Raw genomic sequence first — 8,366 nt, forward strand, 5'->3', positions numbered from 1 at the left:
CTAGGAGTTATTACAAGAAAAAATTCAAATTAGAAACATGAACTCAAAGCATGAAAAAGATGAACTCAATGGTCCAAAACCCTCCAAAATTAGCACTGAATCTTCGACCCAACTCCACAAAAAATGGAGCTCATTTTTTAAAAGGTACCTAAACTTATGCTATTGTTTAGCTTAGGTACCTAAATTACCTTCCCTTTTTAAAAGGTACCTAAACTTATGCTATTGGACAGTGAAGTACACGTGTACTTCACTGTCCTCAATTAAAGCTCCCTCTCTCGCAACGCAAAATTTGTTTTTGTTGAGTACATTTTACTGGTTTGCTTTAGCATTGGTTGTAACGAGTGGGAATGGGAGACTCAGTGAGTGGTGGTGGTGGTGGTAGTAGATTTCTGAACCCGTGGGTTCTTCATTTCCAGAAGATCGGTCTCGAGCTCAAGTGCCCTCTCTGGTATGTTTTGCTTATGTTTTTTGTTTTTGTTTTTTTTACTTTAACATTTTTCTTTTTATGGTTGGTTTTGGGTTTGTTCGTTAATGCTCTGATTGGTAGCTTAGAAAATCCATGGCTGAAAGACAATTTGTTGGGTAGCACGAATCCTTTTTTCTTATTTCTTGGTTCACATTCTAGAATAGAAACTGGATTATAATCTTATGCTATTGTTTGGCTACAAAAGGGAAAGTAATTTCAAATTCATTTTTTAAAAGGTAGTAATCTTATGCTATTGTTCAGCTTAGGTACAATTTTCATTTTTTTTGAAAGGTCCCAGTATCCTTATTGTATGTTTGGTTGCTGAGAAAACTAGTTCTGAACATGATACCAAAACTTGAACAAAAAGCAATACCAAGCGGACTAAAAGTCTTTTAAATTTTAGAAGAGTTTCTTACCAGGGAAAAGGCCATGGAGGGCGGCGGCGCTGCTGCTTCGTGGTGGCCGGTGCACTGGATTGCGACAGTCGATGGTTTGGGAGAGAGGGAGAAACTGGGTTCGGGTTAGCGCTCCATAAGCATAACATAGTGGTTGGCGGCGCTTCGTAGCCACTGAATAGTGTGGCCGGCGGTGGTGGACAGTGGTGGCAGCCGGTTGTGGTGGTGGGTGGGAGGAGGCAAGAGAAATTGAGAGAGAGAGAGAGAGAGGGGGGCGGGAGATTTGGGATTTTGGGGGTAACAGTGAAAGTGGGATTTTAGGGTTAACAGTGAAAGTAAAAGTGAAAAGTGAACGTGTGCGTATAGTTTTTAATTTTTAAAATTTTTTTTTTTAATAAAAAGGCTGGTTAACTCAGGTTGGGTTAACCAGCCTTTTTGCGGAAAAGTTCCGCAAGAAATGCTTCTGAATAGCATTACTCTCGACAACCCACATCTCATCTATCATTTTCGCTAACTCGTGGGCTAGTCCGTTTTTCTCCCTGTTGCGATATGCAATTTTTCATTGAGAGAACTCATGCAAATGAGAGCTAAGGTCTTGAATAAGAGAGCTCCACAAACTCCAGTTCTTCTCCCCATTATTTATCGCCTCTACTACCACCTTTGCGTCGCCCACAAACAACACCCTGTCAAAACCCCAAGTTCGACACATTTGAATGGCTGTAATGGCTGCCATGGCTTCCGCATCTATAGGACTCAGATATCCCCTCTGTGTAAGACATTTCGCAATGAGCATCTTTCCTGTATGATCCTACAGCAGCACTCCCATACCAATTGATAGGATTCCACGTAGGACTAGTCATACACATTAGCCGAACCTACATTATTTGGTCATGGAGATGGATAAGGAGAACCAACATGAAGATCATGGGCAATAGTGGTGTTTGCCATGGGCCATGATGTGCAACGTGGTTTGGGTAATGGGGTTAATGTTAGTGTTATCTTATAATAGGAGTTAGTGGGAAGTAAATTTACTATGAGATTATTTAGTATGGGCAGTCATATGTTGTGGTGTGAGATAGTGTGAGAGAAGTGGTAGTATTGTTAGTAATAGAGTATTTAAAGCTCTTTGTATTAGTAATAGAGTATTTAAAGGTCTTTGTATTATGTTATGAGTATGGGATTTGGGGTAGAATTGTAATTTTGTTGTGGTTCAACTCCCACCCTAAGTGGAGTATTATCTTGTTCTGACTGGGACCTACTAAGGGTATCAAAACGTATTATCTTGTTTATGTATTTGTAATGTGGTAGAACTTCAGCCATAAGTGGAGATTTGTAACGTGTATTATCTTTATATTATATTAAATATTAGTTGTGTTTCTATTATCTGGTTGGGACCTATCAATTGGTGTCAGAGCGCAAGGGTATGGCGACAAATCGTGAGGGGATTGAATCTTTGGAGGCAGATGTATATGACGTTAAGGAAGGCATTCAACGCTTGGTGGAAGGAGCAATTAGCTCCGCCGATCGCATGCAAAGAATTGAAGAAGCCTTAAATGAAATCTCAACTCTTCTTTCAGTGCAACATGGACCAATTAACCGTCAACCATACTACACGTATGAGCAGGGTGGTCCTTCAAGAGGTTTTCATCGAGGAGGGGCAATTGGGCGACAAGTGGTGGTGCCACGTTATGCCAAAATGGACTTTCCACATTATCAAGGAGATGATCCCACTGAATGGTTGAATCGGGTGGTACAATTCTTTGACTATCATGGCACGCCCCCGGATCAAAAGGTGGTGTTGGCATCTTTCCATCTTGAAGGTGAGGCTAACCAATGGTGGCAGTGTCTGCAGAAGGCTCATCTAGAGGAAGTTATGCCGGTTACTTGGGAAATATTTGAACTAGAATTATGGGATAGGTTTGGGCCAACTAACTATGAAGATTTTGACGAGTCTTTGACGAAATTAACGCAAGTAGGATCCTTACATGATTATGAAAAGGAGTTTGAGAGATTGGGGAATAAAGTTCAAGGGTAGACTCAAAAGCACCTAATAGGCAACTTCCTTGGAGGTCTTAAACCAGAGATTGCAGAAGGGGTTCAAATGTTCAAATCCAAGACGCTCAAAGATACTATCAGTTTGGCTCACATGAAAGATGACCAATTGTGTCGGCAAAGGAGGCCTAATGAGTCGGAATTGCAAACCACAAATAATATCCATCCAATGTACCGACAGTTTAGAAAATCACATGGGAAGAGATGCAACGACGGAAGGAGAAGGGACTATGTTTTCATTGTAATGATCGCTATACTTTAGGCCACAAATGTCCAGCTTAACACGTTTTTCTTATTGAAAGAGAAACCCACAACATTGACGCAACTAGCCGTGGGCAGGATGAAGCAGTCGAAGAGGATATGGTCATACTAAAGCAATAAACTACACAGAACCTTGAGGACAAGGTTCCTTTCGATGGGAGGACAAATGATAGGCATCATGGCCCACGTGGGTCTCAAAGTTAGTGGGGAAAAATTGCCATGTAATGTGTTAGTGGAGAAGTTATTATCAGTTATCATGTTATTAGTTATTGTATTTAAACTAGGGACTAAATCTTGAGTGAGGGGGATTTTGGTGTAGAGTTCTAATTCTGTTGTGGTTCAACTCCCACCCTAAGTGGAGTATTATCTTGTTTATCTTGTTCTGGTTGGGACCCACTAGAGTATCATAACGTATTATCTTGTTTATGTGTTTGTATTGTGGTAGAACTCCAACCATAAGTGGAGATTTGTAACGTGTATTATCTTTATATTATATTAAATATTAGTTGTATTTCTATTATCTGCTTGGGACCTATCAATTGGTATCAGAGCATGGAATGTATCACGCCCTCGATTAAGGTGAATAGGGGAAACGCGAACTTAAAAGGAAATCGCAACAATTAAGGAATATAATTATCAGATATCATTACATTATTACTAAACCAAGGAAAGATAGGAAGTCAAAAGTTATATAGAACTAGTATTTTAATATGAACATTTATAAGATCTTGTATACATATGAGTTGGGAATCCAAAAAAAACAAACATTACGAGCCCTGTTAGGAGGCATAATCAAAAGTGACTACTATAGGGAGGTTATAGCCTCCCCATACGTCAAATGTTCTCCTATATACACATAACAAAAATTGTGCAGTCTACAAAAAAAACAAAAGTCTGCACAACAATGGCTTGATCCTTGCGACCTATTGGAATTCCAAGCTCTAAAACCCCTACGGCTCCGCAAAGCAGTAGGTCCATATGTCCCATGCATAAGGCCATATGATCGGGTCCTCAAGAATAAGGACACCTACGGGAGGCCCCATTCTTAAAACTATTATGTATAGCGGCATCTGAAAAATTTAAAGGGAAAAGGGGTGAGTTCGACAATTCAGTAAGTAGCCACAACACCAAGATGCTATAAAACATGCTATGCTAATTTTATGCTATAATCTCAGTTATGCACAAATAATAAAATAATTGACAATTAATACAAGAATAGCAAATAACTTATGAGATGTACAAGCACTTCCTTTTACTTTTCTTTCAAAACTACTGTTTTACCATTTTAACCCGACACCACAAATTTACCATGAGCAGCGCACGTTGGCTTGTCCCGAAGGACCTATATAGGGCTGTTAAGTGAGCGAAGCGTCACGCGAGCAAGTTCGGGCTCGGCTCGCATAAGCTTGGCTCGTGCTCGACTCGACTCGGCTAAGCTCGTATAAGGCTTGAATTGGTAGTTATTCACATAATTCCTCATATTAATATTAAAAATTGATGATTTTTTTTTTTTTCCTAATAGCATCATTTTATTATAAAATGATGCATATCTTTTCTCTTCGAAACCAAGTGCCTTATTGTATTGACTCGAGCTCTATACTTTGCTAGCCAAACTAAGCAAATGCTCATATGCAAGCTGGCTTCTTGAGCCGTTTAAGAGTACTTGAAGTTTAATTTATAATAAAAAAATTAAATTAAATATAAGAGTCAGCTCGTGAACGGCTCGATTTATTATGAGCTCGAGCTCGAGCTTGATTTTTTTGGCTCGTCCTTAAGCTCGGCTCGAGTAAAATTTAAACAAGCCGAGCCCAAACAAGGAAAGCTCGCTTAAGCTCGGCTCGTTTACACCCCTAGACCTATATGCTCATCCTGTCGTCACAGAGGAGAGCTATCAGGTTGAGAACTTCCCTAGGTGAAGACCACCTGGCCGGTAGCGCACACTTTCTCGTAACTGTCTTTGGTGTGCTTACCATGCTACCTTATGCGGTACCGATCGTTACTATAATCGTGTCTCGGGTTAAACAATTATAAGCATGAATGCACATGTAACATTTTATATAATCTGTAAGCTCATCTGTAACTGTATGCTATGCCATGAACTTTGAGAGCTCTTTTCATTCATAATCGCTGTCATGCATAACTCATAAAATATGAGATAATTATAATACGTAACATTCTTAAACCATGGCATATGATTGAATAAAACTTTGCATTAAAAATATGAAAGGAAGTGCAATTGAAAATTATGTAAGTGAGTTCTTTATAAAATTCCCAACATTTTCTAAAAGATTTATAATAAAATCTGTTAGGGTTTTTGGTGTTGTATCCCCTTACTTGGATTTGATGTTGGGTTGAGTCGAGTCGTCATTTCACCTAAATAAATTGCAAAGATGAACTTAGAGGAGTATATTAAAGTTTTAGTCAAAATTTTAAATAAAATATCCATATATATATATATATGTGTGTGTGTGTGTGTGTGTGTACGGACCCCCATTTGTAAGCATATAAGATCATATCCCAAATATATTGCATAGGCATATATATATATATATATACACACACACACGTGTGAGGTGCTAATCATTTATCCAACAAGTCTTACACTTATAAAAATTTATTATTGTTATTATTATTATTACTGGATGCATAAAATCTAATCACAAAAACATTATACTGACTTATGTGAACATATATAAAAAAATCTGTCTAAACAAAATATTGCATATATATATAATCTTTATAAAACCTACTGAACTAACATTTCAATAATAAGAGTCATTTTTACAAACTCCTTAAATAACCACCCATACAAGAATCCTAAAATACCCATAAGAAGCAAATAATAACATATCCTAAATCTTTTTCCAAAAAAAACAAAATGATAATAGAGAAAGAGGGGAACAGTTCCTCACCGCTGCTAAAAGTGAGGTTGCAAGAAAAAACTTGAATATGGGACAAGTGTCAAAATCAAACAAAAAATGGATATGGGGAAATCAAGCAAAAAATCAAGCTAAGAGACAAGTGTCAAAATGGATATGGGGAAATCCATGCAAAAGGACAAATGTCCAGTACGTGGAAGCCTTCATCTTATGCATGAAATACAAGTGGCATGAAATACAAGTGGCAATGAATTAAAAGGGTAAAGACATGTTGATAAATTTGGCTTGGAGGCTACGTTTTTTATTATTATTATTATTACTAAGCAATAAATCCTCCTAAAATCTAGAAGACTCCAAAGCATTTAATAGGCTAATAATCCCACTAATACTCTCCTAACTAAAAAAAATCTATCTATATCTCTATATCCGTCTACGTTGAGTTAAGAAGAGATAAAATCTCTTCCTATATTCTAGGAGATCTACATGATATTTAATTGAATAAAAACTCACCTAAAGTTCTATTCTAATGGCTTTTCTATATATGAGTATATAAATATTCACATTTATGTATAATCACATGAATTAAATTCAGCAACTATATATATATAAAACAAAAATGCTTTATAATTTTATTTTAATCTACAAAATTTATAGGATGTCACAGAATGTGAGAAGATGCAGAGCATGGAAGATTCCTTGAACGAGATGAAGAACTTATTGGCTGGAGTTAACCAATTCTCCGAGAAGAGCACCAACAACACAAAGGAAAAAAGATCAACAATATCTCATGGCTCCCCCACCGAAGACAAGTCGTAGCAGGCAACACCCTCATTGAAGCACCTTAAGATGGATTTCCCATGTTATCAGCATCTCACTGGAGGGCAGTTACAAATCGTCAACGTCAATTTCACACATTCCACCTTGAGGACAAGGTTCTCTTAAGGGGGGCGAATGATAGGAATCATTCCACGTAGGACTAGTCATACACATCAGCCGAACTCACATTATTTGGTCATGGAGATAGATAAAGAGAACCAACATGAAGATCATGGGCAGTAGTGGTGTTTGCCATGGGCCATGATGTGCAACGTGGCTTGGGTAATGGGGTTAGTGTTAGTGTTATCTTATAATAGGAGTTAGTGGGAAGTTTATTTACTATGAGGTTATTTAGTATGGGCAGTTATATGAGAAGATGCAGAACATGGAAGATTCCTTGAGTGAGATGAAGAACTTATTGATTGGAGTTAACCAATTCTCCAAGAAGAGCACCAACAACACAAAGGAAAAAAGATCAACAATATCTCATGGCTCCCCCACCGGAGACAAGTCGCAGCACGCAACACCCTCATTGAAGCACCATAAGATGGATTTCTCATGTTATCAACATCTCACTGGAGGGCAGTTACAAATTGTCAACGTCAATTTCACACATTCCACCTTGAGGACAAGGTTCTCTTAAGGGGGGCGAATGATAGGATTTCACATAGGACTCGTCACACACATCAGCTGAACCCACATTATTTGGTCATGGAGATGGATAAGGAGAACCAACATGAAGATCATGGGCAGTAGTGGTGTGAGATAGTGTGAGAGAAGTGGTAGTGGTTTAGGTAACTGCTAGTAATATAGTATTTAAGGGTCTTTGTATTATGTTATGAGTATGGGATTTGGTGTAGAGTTTTAATTCTGTTGTGGTTCAGCTCCCACCCTAAGTGGAGTATTATCTTATTTATCTTGTTCTGACTGGGACCCACTAGGGGTATCAGAACGTATTATCTTGTTTATGTATTTGTATTGTGGTAGAACTCCAGCCATAAGTAAAGATTTGTAATGTATATTATCTTTATATTATATTAAATATTAGTTGTGTTTCTATTATCTGTTTAGAACCTATCACCAAGACACCAACCCGTCCTCTTTCCTTGTCAAGAGTAGCATCCCAATTCACTAGGACCCAGCCAGCCGGTGGGGTCAACCCTGGGAGTAGCATATTTGTGACCCCAGTCGGAACCCTCTTCTTATGGGCTTGTTGGTAATCTAGAAGTGTCCCGTTTGAATGTAGCATCAGCTGTTTCGGAGATGAGAAAAGCCCACCATGAACAACCTCATTCCTACGTAGCCATATCCTCCTGGCTATACCAACAAACATTCTCATATCTTCCCTATCACACAGATTGAACATTCATTCCACTACCTGTACAAATTTAGAGCCCGTTTGGAAGTGTGATTTCAAAAAGTGCGAGTTTAAAAATTGCGTTTTTGAAATCGTTATTTTTTAAAATCGCATAGGCATTTGGTAAAACATGTTAAAAT

Source organism: Corylus avellana, chromosome ca4 (assembly GCF_901000735.1).
Source record: "Corylus avellana chromosome ca4, CavTom2PMs-1.0".
Taxonomy (NCBI): Eukaryota; Viridiplantae; Streptophyta; class Magnoliopsida; order Fagales; family Betulaceae; genus Corylus; species Corylus avellana.